Source organism: Struthio camelus, chromosome 1 (genome assembly GCF_040807025.1).
Source record: "Struthio camelus isolate bStrCam1 chromosome 1, bStrCam1.hap1, whole genome shotgun sequence".
Taxonomy (NCBI): Eukaryota; Metazoa; Chordata; class Aves; order Struthioniformes; family Struthionidae; genus Struthio; species Struthio camelus.
The window spans coordinates 115322132-115339525 of NC_090942.1; the positions used below are offsets into that span (position 1 = coordinate 115322132).

General features: G+C 35.0%; 1 protein-coding gene across 2 annotated transcripts in view; it reads left to right on the top strand.

Moving 5' to 3' along the window:
- NCAM2 (neural cell adhesion molecule 2) overlaps positions 1–17394 on the top strand; it is a 321807-nt gene that overhangs the window by 36303 nt on the left and 268110 nt on the right. The window lies entirely within an intron of this gene.

Below are 17394 nucleotides of genomic sequence, written 5' to 3' on the forward strand. Positions count from 1 at the left end.
CCTGACATCCAAGCAGGCCTTATCTCAAGGTCTTGGCATCCTCCTGTCTGGAGTGTGAGGTACCGGAGTGCAAACTGCTTGTAACTGGCACCAGGTGGTGGGGGGAAGCTGGGAGCATCCCACCACAGCTTCCTAATGGTACCCAAAATTGAAGCAATTTTTTTGGAGCTGAGATTTAAAATTTCTCAGACTGTATTGAAAAAAATCAGACAAAATAAGGACTCCTTAAATGCTATCCCGTTTGATAAGATAATTCCTTTCTCATGGAAGGGGAACTGAAATTTTATTTTTCACCTTGATACAGGCAGAAAAAACTCGACTTAATAGTTTAAACTTCTGTGTATTAACTGTAAGATACTGGCCACTTTCTGCAAGATTTCTGGTAGTTTATAGAGGTCCTTGTTTTGACTAAGCATTTTTGATGATAGGAGAACAGCTTCCCTAAATGACAATAATCTGTGCCATCTTTCACTACTCTGACCACAGCTAAACAGCAGCTTGTCTTTGCTGGTATTTTCGGTAATACCTTCTTAGGGAAAAGGGAGAAATTGCTGTTTCACTCCTAAGTTCAAGGATACTGCCAGTTATGTTTTTAAGGCTCTGCATAGGTTAAAAAAGGAAACTAAAAAAGTTTGGCTGTAGGAACAGAAATATACATGCTGAGAAAAATTTTAGTTAAGTGTAAAGGGAGCACAAAAAAGTGTAATTTCCTTTCAGTTTCTTGCACTGGTGAAATACAAGACCTTATATCAGAGTAAGTTATAAATGAGAAGATCTCCTCTTGCTCCAGTTTTTCATTGGTTGGATGATTCAAGAGAGTCTTACTTATTTTCTTTACATCTGTTTTTCTATGCATTGGTAGGAAGGAGTAGCATCTAGTGGAGTAGTTCCCTGCCTATTCCACTTCAAGTGTTGCTATAGAGATATCCTTTTTCTCCATCCTCCTGTAGGATAGGAGGTCCAGATATGAAAGTGCTAGCTTACTTGCATTCTAAAAAGTAATTAAAAAAGGAAGGCTCTGAGTTTTACGGACTTCTTTGTGTGTTTGTGTCATTAGTTAATATCATATCACATTGATTTAAATGGGACTGTATGTTTGTAGCTAAGCAAAAACATGAACAGTAATAGAGTATAACTAGTCAACTTATACATTAAAAAAAACTTGTAATACTTGAGATTTGTGTACCATAAGGTTCTTTCCATAAGTTCAGAACGAGTGTTTATTTTTAAACAGTCAGAACTTTATGTACTCTTTATGCGTAATTTTTATTGTTCTGTATGTTAATGATTTTTCTTTTGGATCTTGTCACTCAGTAAAGCTCAAAACATAAGAAATATTGCACTCCCCTAAAGGTTCTGCTCTACTTTTTTACCTTCCTTATGTGAGCTGTATCTTGTATTCACAGGTATGCTGAACTGGGTTTCTGAGTATTTTTGTTTTTCCAATTCAAAAGAATTGTGATGAAATCAGCAGAAGGCTTACATGACATTCACAGAAGCGGTTTTTCAGACGCTTTCTCAGCAAAAAGCTATATCCCATATGAGACATTGTTTCAGTGATAGAAATACGATCTCTGAATTTAATACCTTGAAATGCAGTTTTGTTTATGAAGCAAACGTCAAAGTAAATAAAAGTTATATTTAGTCTGCACATAACTTTGACAGTAGATGAACAGTATATCTAGGAGATGAGTTTCACGTTCTCACTCCAGCTAATGCTGAGATGTGAAATTCATAAAGCGTGTTCATTAATCCCTCATCTTTTATTTTCTGTTGACGTAGAACATGAATCATTTTTAATATGTGATTAAAACATGCAAAACATGTTTTGCCATTCCCTTTAATGCTTCTATGGTGAACTGATTGTATTTGAATATGCGGATATAAGATACAGGCAATTAAATGACATTTCTTAACTATGAGGATAATCTCAACCTGTTGAGTTCAGCTGAAGTGGGTAGTCTGTTCTACAAAATTGTGACTAATACAAAAAAGGTACTTTAGATGTCTTTGGTAACTTGGTTTCTGTGATAATTTATGTCAGATTTCTTCTAGATCAATCTGCTAATATTTATCTTTGCTTAAAAAAAGGGAGTTAAATTCAGATCTGTGCATCTTTGTTAGAGCTGAACGTCAATATTTGATTGAGATTCAGACCATTAAATAGACCTTAATAGTAAAATGTTAAGAGTCATAGGAATGAAATGCTTTTGTTTCTTGCTAAATATAAGTAGAAAATGTAGATGATATATTTTATAATGAGTAATGTGAACTTCCATAATCATCAGTGTAAAAGTTCTAATCAGGCCTTGTAAATGAATCTAAGGATATATAAAGCAGACTGAAACTAGGTAGCCTAATTCTCTTCAGTATTTTAATTCCTAGTAGTTGCCATTTTTTTTCTTTTTTTTCCCCCTCCATCAACTGTTTGAATCTGTCATTTCACATTTTTGAATTTGATGTAATCCATCTTTAATATTTATCTTCATCCACTTGAAATGTTGGTGACCAATTTCCAAGTAATAATAACATTAGAAATGTTTAGATAATTTATCTATCTGTAGACCACAGCATTATTACTTTACAAAATGATGATGAATTTTTGCGGCTTGGGATTTTTGTTGTTGTTCTGAATGGTGTTTCTCACTACTTCAAATTTAAGGTTTGCCAGTGGAAAAGTTCAGAGCATCGTGTGTGCAATCATAAACCTTTGCCCTTCAAAAATGTACGGAGTTTCCTTACAATTTTTAAAGGCATGATAATGGTGTGGTTTGTGTGGTGTAAGTATACAATATTTCTCTGGCACCTATAAAATGAACTATATTGAAAAAACGGTCAGAAATTCAAGGAAACGTTAACAACATGGGATTAAATTATATGTGAGTCTAATTGTACATATAAATAGTGCACTGCATGAGTTGACACAGAAGGTGTCAAAGCTATCTGTCTTCAGTTCTGAGAAATCTGTTACTGTTTGAATCAGGAGGATATTAGAATGAAATAAGAGATATTATTTACCACTTCCCCATCCCCCATTCTCCCACTTGCCTGCAGGCTGTGTTTTCTGTCCCAGGATGAACAGAGTTTAAAGACCTGCTTGCTAGGCTGAGGCACCTGTGTGCAAAGGTAGCCTTGTCCCACTCCTTCGGTGGATCCTGTCTCTCCCCAGCAGTCCTTGTTCCTTGGAGAGGATCCTGTGCCCATAGAAGCTAAAGCCCTGCCCATGACACCAGCAGCCCAGCCAGGGGTTGCTCTGTAGGATACATCTTTCCTGAGCCTTTTCCCTTAGCCGCAGGAAGGACACTGTCAGGTCCTCCCAAATTCTTTGCCCTAACTCAGAGCTTGTAGTCACCCTTAGGTGTAGTCACCCCTGCCAATGCTGTTAGTGTGCACATGGGTTGGCATCCAAGGGCAGTAATTTTAGAAATGGATCAGCCTCAGCAATCTATGCCGTGTCCCAGATCCTGGTCCTGGGTGAGGAAGCCTCCATGAGTCAGGCTGGAAGATGAGTGACTGTCACTCCCAGAAGGAGTCCTTCTTGGCCGTTACCTGACACTTCCTCTTTGTGGTACTCTGCTCAGCTGTGGCCATGCAGATGCCTCCTCAACAGAACTTGCTCCAACACTCCTGTTGCAAAGCTGCCCCTGTACCTGTCCACCAAAGATGCGCAGATACCGTCTTTTGCGAAGAGTTTTAGCCACCTCCGTCCACATTATGATTAGCATCATCTTCACAAAGAAAATACATTATGGATTAAATATGTATTACTCAGGTCAAAACTTAATATAAACCTTACAAATTCATTTCATTTTATTTCAGAACTGAAGCTTTTTGAAGGCTTATTGAGAGAAACTACAGTCCGTCTGGGCTGTTGTTAATGTGAAAAGTATCTAAACTGATAAATAAGCCCAGTATTTCTTGAAGGGGACAATCTTATTTTACTTGGATTTAAAAATGATGTTTAAAACCAGCTATATATAATATTATGCAATATATATAATACCATATTTTATATGGGTAGGTAGAGCTACTGTGCTGCATAGAAATGCTGGATTAGCCTGCTAATGGGTAGCATTGGTATGGAACATGACGCCCTTGATGCACGGTATCGTTTGTAAACCCTCAGTTCAATTGGTTTATACCTCAAACATTCACTGAGATCATTATAGAAGATGGAAGAGAATTGGGCCTTCTGGTAAGAAGTATCCTTTGCTCTGAAACAGAGAGAGATGTAGGCAGAAAGAGGTTACGTTCCTTGTTTAACACTTAAATTCTTCCAGATTTTTGTATAATTATGTGTAATGTATGCATATTATAATAAAGAAAAATGGTAGCCTTCCTTTAGTAATTTTGGGATTACTTGTTACTGTTAGGAGTGACCACTTCTTTAATTGAAGTTAAATGTTCATTTGGGATAGATATCATATCACTCTATGTTAAAAGGATAATATAGAAATTCTATGTTTTCATTGAAAAATACAAGAATTTGTAACTTACTAGGCTGCATTACCATATTTATTTGGGATCAGTCATTGTCTACTGGAGAAAAATAATCAAATGATGCCACAAATCAGGTTTCAAATGATTTCAGGCTACAATTTGAATCTTGATGTACCACTCTTCACCTTTACAAAAATAAGAATAACTTTTCAGGGGAGATAGCTTCAGACTACTTCTATAAAGGAAGTCCTATCAACTGTAGCAAACCAGAAATGGGAAAAAAAGCAAAACAACCTTAGCTAAACAAAAGTTAACTAAACCAAGCAGGAAGTGAAGAATGTATGTAAAATCTACCGAGAAAAAAAAAAAAAAAAGACATTCTGAAATCAGGTCAAAATGCTCAATGGCTGCGAAGAGGTTTCACAGGAAAATCAAACTTTTATTTTTGAGATAATTTTTGTATATGCACAGTAGCAGGTCTGCATTTTAGATTTAATATTTAGGTGATTTGTGATCAATTTTGAATAAAGATTTGCAGCACAATGGTATTATCTCAGTTTGAGCTATCTCATGGCTGGAGATACATGAAGGATAGGAAATTCTTTCGAGACCTTACTGCTTAGTAAAGATGATAAATTTACTTAACTGAGAATGTGTTCATACTGAGATATAGGAAATCTGTCATCCCATGTTGCATGTGATTCATTCTGTCAAAATCTCTCTTCTGAAATATAGGTGAACTGGAAGATTCTGTATACCTTTGTACTGAAGAATATCATCTAAACAAAAACTCTTTCTGTTAATTTGAGTACCAAAAAAAAAAAAAAATCCTAACTTATTTGGCAACACTGTAATCCTTTCTCTTTTCTGTTTCTTTAAGAGAAACGAAAAGCTAATCTTTGCATGCTGAATCAGATTGTTAGATTAACTGAAGGGAGTTTCCATACTGGAGATGAGTAAGGCAAATACCATTCTCAGGTGAATTTGCTACTTGAATATTCAGTGATAGGCCTGATCATTATCTGGTTTTAGATTTTAACTACAAATACAGAATTTCATGAGTTTAATGTCTACCTAGGCAGGGTTTTTACTGGCTGTGCCAACTGGAAATGTGCACAACTGAGATGTGTTGACTATAGTATGGCAAATCTAACTGAAGAAGTGAACCCTTCATTTGTTTTGGTGAGAAAATAGGTATTGATTTTACTAAGAAAATTCTTCAGACTTTACTGGTCTGGCAGTTTTGCAGGCTCGCATGCAACCCCAAAAGCATATCTAGTATATTTTTAAGGCTAATTATATGGATGTCTCTTAAGAGGGGTGTCACAGAATCTTACTTTGTGATATTGAAGAGGAAAAAAAAAGTCATATGAAAATTATTGCTGTTAAAGGAAAGAAATATCTGAAGGACAAGCTTCACTGGCATTAGTAGCAATGACATTTTTCCCTTATAAAAAGAAATTACTTCATTTTTAAAAGAAGCCTATGCTGTATTCAGTGTTTAGTGTTGTTCTTTTCAGAATATGCTAATATTTTATGTGTTTACCGACACTCTGTTTTAATATATTATGAATATATTGCCCTCCTACTAGGCAGCTACTTCTGATCTTCTGAGAAATCAATCGTGCTGATAAAAATACATTGTTAAATATATCTGAGATGTTAAGATGGTCCTTGACTGCTTAAGTTTTATTTGTACTCTGGCTTATTTGTTTATCCTGTAAGTCATATTCTAAAAATACATCACGAGCAATCATTAATATATAAATATATATGTATATATATATCTAAACATACACAAACCACCTAAATATGATGACATATAAATTCTTTTGTATTTCTCCTTCAGCTTACTAGCCTTTATCAAGAGTAATAGTAATAATAAAAAATAGACTTCCTAGAACAAAATATTTGTGTCAAATTACCTTAGGAAATAAGAGAATAGATAGCAGTGGCTTGCACGATCTGTTTCTGCACCTCCCATGGTTGAATGTCATTGCCACAGCATATTCTCAAACTGTGGAAGGATTTAAATCTGGAACAGGTATTTGCAGAGGCCAGTGATGGGCTTTTATTAAGGTTGCAATGTGGCCTCATGAATGAGAGGTGCTTTATAATGTAACGTACAAGACTGTGCAAGGTATAAAGACTTGAAAATATTAAGGTCTTTGGTCTCTGTTGTGTTCGTAGAGACTGCTGAAGGTATAAAAGCTCACATAATGCCAAAAAACAGGGTTCGGAAACAGTTTGTGTTTACAGATGGCTGTAATTGCATTAAGAAAAAATTGCCCTGCTTCTGTTCTGTATGACAGCTGTAACAGGGAAGGGTTGAAAGGGGAGAGGGAAAGGTGAAGGGTGGGTTTTTAAAGTATTCAACAAGGCCAGAAGATGCTCTTCAGTCTCTTTCTATCAGTTGTCCTAGAAACTACAGATCTGATAGGGCTTAAATAGAAAAGAAAGAAGAGGTTGTTGGGGGTGGGGATGGAAGGAAGGTTGATGCCTCGCGAGTGCTGTTCTGCTGTTTAGGTAATGCTTGACCCTTTTTGCTTAATATGCAATTTGTGATATACCATACTGCTCCTGTCCACGTAACAAGGTACTGTATAACCAGAAAATCCTAAACAAAGGGTACATGTTTTCTTCCTGAAGTTTGCCTGAATGTCCAGTGGGTTTCTGAAATTAGTCTTACCATATTCACTGACAGCTCTTGTTTAAGAGATTGCCCTGCTTCCAGATAACTCTATTTTTTTTCTGTTTCTCTTACCAGCAGAAGCGGAAGCAGTTTTAGGATTCAGTGAAATGGGAGCCTCAGTATATGCCGTGCGTTAGCCTGCCCTAACAACATGAGTTAGAAAAATAAAGGATAATTCAGAGCAAAAAAGGACTTGGAGATGAGGGTGATGTAAAGGGACTATCGTCTTCTCCGTTATTTTTCCTCACTTTGTGTTGTTAATAAACAGTAAGCCCAAACAAAGTAACCCTCTGGATTACTAGCGTTCAGAAATCCTCGATTAAATTTGAAAGAGAATGCAAGCTCAATTACAAAACAATATGCTTCAAATTGCAAAGAAAGAATACTTGTAAACAGTACGTGAGAAATAAACAGTATGTGAGAAATGTGGCTTTAAAGAAGGGTAGGTTTTTCATAGGTTTTCATGTATTTTGTACAGAGAGTAAAAAAAAAAAAAAAAGAAAATTAAGTAAAAGGAATGAATTGGATGATGACTGATAGTTACACTGTGCTGTGAATGAGAAGAATAATTTAATTTGTGAAAAAATTAAATGTGTTTATGTTTACAACTATATACCAGATTTTTAAAACAATTTATATTTAAAAGTATTTGCAGAATTAATAATAGTCAAAATGAATAACAACTCTGGAAATAGGGGATAATTTTAATACCTTCATGCAAAAGGCACCCAAAATGAATTTAAAAAAAATGGAAGTGTCAAAAATCAAAATCAAACTTCAGCTTATTCTGATTTAGTCAGGATTGCTAAAAATCTAAGTTGTTTCTTTACAAAGATTACATCTTGAAATTTTGCATTGTTTTTGCATACTTAATCATAATATTAAACCAGATGAAAAACTGAAGTTGTCAGAGCTCAACACTTTCTCAATTTCAAAAGTCTTGAATGTCTATCCAGTTGAAAATCGAGAATCACTAGTACCCTTAGCTTTTGAAATCTTTAATGGGTTTTCTTTTCAGAATATGTTTCTTGCAGCTCACACAAACACATGAACAAGAGGGAGGGAAAAAGTAGCTATACAATTTCATGCAAGTTGAAAACCTGAGTGGAAAAATGTGGCAAAAGAGGTTGCTGTTCTGCCTATTTGCTCTTATAAAAATTGTATGTTAAAGTTAAATATGTACAAAGGCCAGTTTGCCCTGCATTACTCTCCTCTAGCCTTTTTCATGCCCTGTAGTGTTTTTGAGATGAAAAGGCTTCCTGGGAATTGGTGGTTAGTGGTAGCCTCCAGGCTGTTCAGCTTGCATTTGGGCAGTAGTCCAGCACAGCTACCTTTGGTCAAAGGAGGTGCAAACGTTCTTCATCAGTTCTCTGTTTGCATTGGATAATATTTGACTGTAGTGAAAGGTTTTAGAAGCCCTATTTAAAAAAAAAAAAATAAAGAAAAAAAACTAATGAATATCTGCAATTGTGTTCTGAAAGTATTAGCTTGAATTGCAAATGAGTTTTCCTTCTTAGTCTTCTGACATGTTTCATAGTTTTGCTCATATGTATAAAATATATTTTCTGCAAGTGAAAAACTCGGAAGAGCATGTATGCAAATGTTCTAAAATTTTTGTATAATATAGCGCAGGATAGAACCAGTATCTAAAATCTATTTTTCGTGTAGAGTGCATATGCCATTACTTATGTGTTAACATCCATCAATAAAGAAATAATGTTAGTGAATGCTTTGAAACAGATAGGTTCTAGGTTCCACTGGAAGAATTGGAAGAGTTAATTAAGGAATTAAAAAAAAAATCAATTACTTGAATCATTTTCACTGACAGCTCTTCATATATGTTACCATTTAACTGAAATATGTGAAGAGAATTTTAATTTTTACACTGAAATAATAAGTCACAAAGATAACATGTGTAGTCAAGGTCTGAAGTGGTATGGACGGATGTAGCTGATTACATCATTTTACTGAAAAAGACTCTTACCAAAAAAAAAAACCTCACAAAAGTGTAAGTTTATTGTTCATGCATATATAAAACTAGCACTATGAAAAGTACTGTTCAGAAATGTTGCTTCCTAGGCCAGTCGCTCTAACCTGAGATGTGTATTTCTCACTTGTAGAGGTATAAACTTACATTTATCTGTATTCATTTATAGCTCTGTTCTCTCATCTGAATACCTTACTGCTACTACCACTACAGGATGAAACAGATGATCAGTTGTTATTTGTCTAGTTTGTTTGTTTGTTTGTTTTTCTAGGTTAGTGATTTAAAATAGTATAAGGTTTAGAACTAATTCATTTATGACTGCTCTAGAAACATACCTACTCACTGACAATTTTCCATTAGAATTCCCACATGAGTGGGATAAGTTACAAAATAAATAGAACAAGAACCTGGTTATCCTATTAATTTTTTTTATTAGGAAACTTAACTTTGTATTAGTTTAGTTTCTCAATTAAAAATATTTTACATTATTATGCAAGCATCCTACAAAAGTCTGAATTAAATTAATTGTCCTAGATTTCCTAACTATGTTTAGACTTTCAAATCCTCTAAATAATAAATTGATGAGATCTGATTGGCATTAATCAGTGGATTATTGTACAATTTTTATCACAGTCCTGTGTTCATTATTCTACCTTGGAATTATCAGGCTGATAGGTCTATAATTACTTTTTTAAACGTTAGTATTCTGCAGTCCAGTGGAACTCTTCAGTATTCCAATATGTATTGAAAATCAGTACTATTAGGGGAACTCCTCAACCATTTCTTTTAGACATCCTGGTTGCAGGTTATCTAGATCTGATGAAATCTTGTAGCTTTTATTCCAATAACTTTCTAAACAGGAATAGATTAGAAAATATATTGTCATTATCAAGTTTTGACTTCATTACCTATTCTGGCTTTCTCTCTACGACAATTTTTTTGAACACTTCCCTGTTATTATTGATGATTCTGTCACAGTGAATAGCCACTCCATATCATTTAGATTTCATTAAATTATTTTTAATTAAATTAAATCACTCTAGTTTGGAATAAAATTACATAAAATATAATGAAACTGAGTGTAATGTATTATCTTCTATAAATGACACTATAGTCGTAACCGAAAATACTAATGGAAGATGTGAGTAATATTTGAAAGTTTTATCTTCTAAGATAAAAGCTAAGTGTATATCTCTTTGCGGGTAGGAGTGTGATTTAGCCAAATCTTATCAGCTTGAGCTGTGCTTCCCAGCTCGGTCTTGTTAGCCTTAACTGAACTCCAGAGACCTTCTGTTGGTCTCTGGGACGGATGTACTCTGCATCCACTACTACGTGTTGTGCTACTACTTCATGTGGTTCTTTTCAGTTTGAAATTCAATGACTTTTTTGCCTTGGTCCTAATAATTCAAACGGGTCTTTGGACATGTCTTTCCTCTTAGTGGTGGTTTAAAACAAGCAAACAACTGTACTTCAAAGGGTGCTATACTATGTTATAATTTAAACTATTTTTTCTAATGGAGTAGATAATGATTGTGTTAGGGATTTAACTTGTATGTACATAAACTATATAATAACGGCGGATGTATATCTTTCAAGGCAAACAGATAACATTAATTCATTCTTTCTTGTAATTGCCACTGTTTCCTAGTGTTTCTTTTCACTATTTCATTTGTGAAATCTCCCAGGAATCTCTGGTGAGTACTGTCTTATTCAGACAACTTGTTTGGGACAACTCAATATACTCTCCTTCCAAAGATTTCATTTTAGGGTCCAAACTGAACTGCTCTTCAAAAACTCTTACTTTTTTGCTATAACCTTGTTTTTTCTGAATGTTCCTTCTCTACCATGATCATGTGTGCAGACTGTCTGTGCTCTTGATCCATTTAGAAAAAGTTTTATTATTTGCATTTTTTCTGAAGTTGTTCTTCAAATTATTTTTAGTCTATCTTGCTAAGCTTTTATATTTATCTCTCTGGAATTAATGTTTTTTTTTTGTTTCATTCATATAGACACAGCCTCAGTTTTTTAAGCATTCCTTCTTGGCCTCAGTCATCTCATTTGCCCTGCTGTTTAGCCATTCTAGTGCAGAGATTCATGGAAACCCTAGAGCAGAAAAATGATTTAAGATGCACAAAGTAGCACATAAAATTGCCATCTGCAGGTACAATGCACCACTCTTAACAGATAATAGGTGACATTCTCATGGCAGACTGCAACAGATCATTACATTTTTGCCTTTTTTAAAATGGATGTCCTACTGTTCAATACTTTTATTTTTTTGGTATCCCCAATGTTGTTTAAATTCTAGCAATGTTAGTTGCTCACAGCTGTTAACTGTCATACAATGTAATGACTGAACAGTTCTCAAATTGACAACTTCACTAGTAAAGCTGAAAATTTGTCTGGCCAGAAATTATTAAAAATGAGCTGTGAACTAAAAAAAATAAAATAAAATCACTAATACATGGGAATGTTTCTACTATCTAACTTTTTTTTTTTTCCTGGCAGGAGTGAGGTAACAAAATGCGTTAGAATGTAAAGCTTTAAATCGTTCTCTCAGAAAATCTTTATGAATTTCTTTCCCATTGCATTGATTTCTTCTTGTATGAACTGCTGACAAACACAAACAACTTTTCTGCTGTCTGGAAAATGATACGCCAATTCATCCTTGGTGTAAAGTCATGAAATACTTGGAATTGTACCATAAGGGTTGACTTTTCCAAAGAGTTATACTTCTGTTTCATGATTTTTTTTTTGCAGTATTACTATCCCTAGTAAAAATAGTTTCCCCTCAGATAAATACACTGATTTTTCATAGAGAGGTGAATTTAATTTTGTCCTCAAGCTTCATTGTAACTCTAAGAAGAATTTGGCCAGCAGTTTTTTTGATATAGATTCCAAATAAATAAATCAAGCTGTGTGTATTACAGAGGTATCCTAAAATTTAGTCTCATGCTGCCAGAACAAGAAATTTGCCCCGTAGCTTATTTAGAATGTCATTCTTGGACATACCTTCCCTAGTTTCTTTTTCTTGAAGTACAGATTATATTTGGGAATCTTTTTAATAGCAACAGTGCTTTCAAACTTTCTTACATGAAGAACAAGTTAAATTGCAACAAGTTAAATTGCAACTCTTCTTCCTTTCCTTCATAAGCTGCATAATTGTTCCAAAAATATGTGCTGTAAAAGTGAAGTTGGTTAGAGAAAGAGAAAAGATACCCACACCTTGCTCTTTTTTATATCTGTGTGGTCTTGAGGAGTTCCTTCCTCCTCTAAAATTTCTTTCCTTTCTATTCCATGATCCTGATCTTCTGTTTTCGACTGCCTCCTGTCTATTTATGCTACCTGAGTGCGTCTCTTCTTTTGCTTTGATAATGGTAAATAAACAAAAACTCCTAAAAAAATAACTCTTCAGAAGCAATAATTTTTCTGAAGCTTCTGCTATGTTGTTGAGTTTTTGTTTTGAATTTTTCCAGTTCTTTCCAGTGACACTTCTAGCTTTTGGTTTTAAAAAAAAATGCATGCTTTCAGGCACCTTGCCATCTCTTCTTTACAGTCCTCCACTCTGCTTCAATCAGACCAACTGCAGGTACTCACCGTTTGGTTCCCAGCCTTGCAGCCAAGATGGAAGGCTTATCCTAACCCTTATTATTTTCAAACCAGCTATGTCGGTTATATCTCTGTAATAATCAAAGCCAGCACCGTTGTGTTTTCTAGCAACAGTAACTGAGGATAATCTGATAGTGTCAAAATACCTGTAATAAGCTAATTTGATAATTTAGCTATATAAGACAGAAAAAAATTTCACTTTTTTTTAATAAAGGCTATGACAGTGGTAAATACTTCTGAAACTACTCTGTAGCTCCTGGTCTTGCCACTAATTACTGTACATGTCACAAATAAACATTTGCAAAACACATCTGAGGATGGAAATGCCCATTGTTAACGGCAGTAACTGACACTTGGAATACGCTGAGATAGAAGACACTACTCTGGAGTAAAGTTGTTAGATGTTTATTACCTTGAAATCCCTGAAGTGCAAGGAGAACCCCAGGAACCTTGCAGGCCAAGTGACCAGGCTGTCACAGGCACTGCAGAGCATCAGCCCATGGCGAGGGGAGGGGGGAAGGGGCGCATGAGTTGGAGGCAAATTAATAGGCTACAGTGTGGGGTACTGCATATATGCTACAGATAACAAGGGAAGCAGTAATTCTTTAGGTGTATACAAGTCCAGATTGATGCCTATGTGCCACAAGTGTAAGAGTTGCAACCTCTTAGTTTCTGCACACCATGTGTTTTGGCAGCTGGAATAATTGATCGGTCAATGCGCTCCTATCTCCTTGCCAATCTCCCACTCTTTACGTACTACACCCATCCTTTGAAGGGATGACAAGATAATGAATTTTTAGCTGTCTGGCAGGAAATTTTACTGGAATACATAGATAATGGAGAGCTTTGATCCAGATCTGTGTGTTATTGCACCTGCAGATAAACCTGCATAAGTAGATGGGGAGTAGTAGAAGATGGAAGATCTGGAGCGTGGACTATTAATGAAATGCAGATATTTTTAAAGGAGAAAAAGATCTATACATTATTGCACTTGCAGCTGAGATCAATCAGCTGAGCTGATCTGGATGTTGACTATGTGGAATTGACAACTGTATAATCATAATTTCTGCTCTGAAACTGACAATATTGGCAAGTCAACTCTTGAAATATCATGAGATATTTGGGCAAAATTTTCTAGCATGCAAGCGTGTTAATAGCACTTCAACTAAGACACCTCTGAATGTTTAACAAAATATTGCACAAGGCGTACATAAAGTATGTCTTACCTTTAGTCTAATGTATTTAAAAGGCAAGACTGTTTATCTAACTCAAATAGAAAAGAAAATAATCTATCCATAGAATCAAATTTATCATAAGCCCTGTGAACCTGAGTGTTTCCTCTTTCTGTATCATTAGTTCTCAGTAATGCATGTGAGTGTTGTGCTGTAGTAAGTTTCTCATGATGGTGTCCCAAATGAACACCAACAAGGGAGACAAAAATTCCGTTAAAACAGAAGCAAAGATCTCTTTCACTGAAATTCACGTTTAGGTAGAAAACTTTTAGACCAAAGTCTAAAGCTGGAAGCAGGGATGGGGAAGATCTGAGGAAAGGTTTATCTGTTTCATTGAATCAAGTGGAGTGCTCCGATACTAAAGGAATTTGAAAACAGTTTTTTTTTTTTTTTTTTTGCTTTCTTTCCCTTGTCATCTGTAAGTGCAGTCATCTAATACTATATATACCAAATTGTTTGATTCTGTTGTAAAATACAAGCATCAAGAGGTGATGGAAAAGAAGAGAAATATGAAATGCCTGTCACAGTGTAAAGAAGCTAATCGCATGCACTCCACCCCATCTGTGTCTTGCTAAATCAAAGTCTTTGAGGCCTAGTGGTTTCCACCAGGACTGTGTGTATTTTTATAATATCCAATTCAGATTATTTCAAAATGTGGTAGTGGTAGATTGTTTTTGTTGGTAGCATACCAGATCTATAAGTCTGATCTATCATCTCCTGACATGCTGCAGTGCCTTTTAGAACATAAGCTTAGCTTCTAAGATCAGGTCAAAATGATTTTCTCCGGGAACGAAATGGGCTTTGTACATTATATGCAGGCAATTTATGACAGTAACAGTGAAGTGCTTCACAAACACATCCGTCCCTCTATGATTGGTGTGGTATGTATGCAAATAACTCTTCTGAGAAAGTTTTGTTCCAAGTCTTTCTGAAGTCTTCAGTTAAGAGTAGTTCCTTCTTGTGCCTTTATGAAACCTAAACTGAGCTGCTGAAATTCTTTTTATAATTTATTGTAAATTAGACTTTATTAGATATTTTTCCAGTTCTGCATCTGTATCTGAAATTTCCTAACTTTTGTTGTGTCAAGTCTGTCAATCAAGCCAGTTCAAGCTGTTCAACCTTAAGTTAATAGGCTCTTAAAATGAAAGTTAACTTACAGTAAGATTTTGGTCACCTTGCTAAACTGTCTCCCACCCTGTAACTGGTCAGTAATGCACCAGATTTAGATACGTGTTTCTGTGCAGAGTATTTATGCCTTACCTGTATTTGGCCAATTAAAATCAATATTACGTTCTAAAAGTTTTATTGATAGCATCATGAACTAAGAATGCTAACATGGAAGACTTTTGTGAGCAGACACTGATACCTAAGAGTTGTACCATTTTTCCATGCGTAAAGTGTTTTTCTTTTTTTTTTTTTTGAACAGTGTTAATGAGTTTATTGCTTTTGAAAAGGTTTGTCCACCATCTGGTAGTAACGTCCAGTAGCAGTTGTTTGGTACCTAAATTAAGTTATATTTATAGCTTGAAGAAAATTCTCCACTTCCCACACCTTTGAATGATAACATTTTTATTGATCCATAAAGTTACTAAGAAAATGTGTGAAAGCTGTAAGATTAAAATTCTTTATATTTTAAATATTATAGCAATGTCTGCATCTTTGCTACTTACTAGGCTTGTTTAACTTCTTTTGGGAGAAGAGACTTCTTATTTGGAAGCTCTTCATTTTTTTCACTTTATTCATTTGTTGCCTTTTTGTTCTTGTAAATGTATTTGGTGAAAGACCACATTTATATAGATCTTCCAATATTAATATTAGATAAAGAGAAAGGGTACTAAAAAGCAATAATAGTCATTTGCAGTGTTCAGAAATTGTAAGTGAAACATGCAAGTCTTTAATTGCCCCTATATGAACAAGATTTATGAATAAGTGTGTGGAGAGAAATGTATAGTGTGTTAGTGTATTAGGAGATATATACAGAAGTGCATTAGGAAATGTATGATGTAAGTGTATCAGGAGATAAATGTCATTTCTAGCAAATATCACAACCTCTTCCCATTGAGAATGATGACAACTGGTGAATATAGTAGCAGTATATAAAACACTGTATAACCTACAGTTTTAATGATATTAACTGTTTTGACATAATTACAAGTCCTCATGGGCTAGGGAGTAGGAGCAGTGAGTTGAAATAGTTTACAGCAACACTTTTCTGGCAGTTTTCTTTGGTTTGTGTTCATTTGAAATAATAAAACCTGTATTTTTCCTACCCAAAAGCAATTGCTATTTAGACAATGTTGGTGATTCTCTGAATGAATTCACTTTACTGTTACTGACTGCTGTGACTAGATTTGGGGTTTGGTTCTTTTTATTTGTTTATTTATTTATTCTATAACATGTTTTCTGGACAGAATTGATTTTGGGAAGGTCATCTTAATAAAAAAGCTAAGCTGTTTGAGTCAGATCAGAGTGCAGAAAGCACAGAGCTTTATTTAACTCCGAGATAGATGCCCAATTGGTGTTTCAGAAATGGTGGGATCATCTGGTCTAAATAGAGAATATCTGATATCATTTTGGACTCTCTCTGAGCGATCTGAGACTGTCTAAAAAACTACCAGATAAGACACAGGACATGCAGGAGACCCATAGCCCTCTGATGCAACATCTGGGGGCTAGGTGGGATATCCTAGGTCATTTAAAATACTACATTTAGGCAAGTGAATCCCACTCAGTGTGGAGCACACTGAGGCTTGTAGTACATTAAGGGAAACCTGCTCTACTATATATACCCTAAAGAATTTTATAATGTTTTGCAAAAGCTAACAGTATCTATTAGAATAGGGGTGTGAAAGGAAAAAGAAATATAACAGTGGACTTTAGGAGTAACAGAAGAACAGAGCTGTATTGAACTGATGCACAACCTATACATATCTAAATAGATAATTTGATGCAATAACAAAATGGCTTAACTAAATAGGAAGCACATAAATTACATATTTTATGTTCAAAAGCAGTGATGTCCTTGTTAGGTGAACGAATGTTGAAATAATACTTATTTAACTTGACACAATGGGTCAGTTGGCAGAAAACATATAACAGACTGTATTGCTCACTGTGCGTGTAGGTGATTGCAGTTTGAAGAAATGACCTTTTCTATTGACCTTTGTAGTCAGACATAGCAGCATATTCTGTACCCTTACACCATTTTTGGCCTCTGCTCACAAAGGTATGACAAAATTACTATTTTCCTCATGGACTTACCCTGGTATAACATCAGAATTTTTTATATATCTAATTTTGCTGAATACTGACACTGCATGAGAGCAGCAGACTGATAAAAAGAATGCATAAGCAATGGAGGAGATAGCATTGCATCTCATCATGCGGAAATAGGAATAAAATTCCAGCATAAAGTACGGTAGTTGAGGCAGATG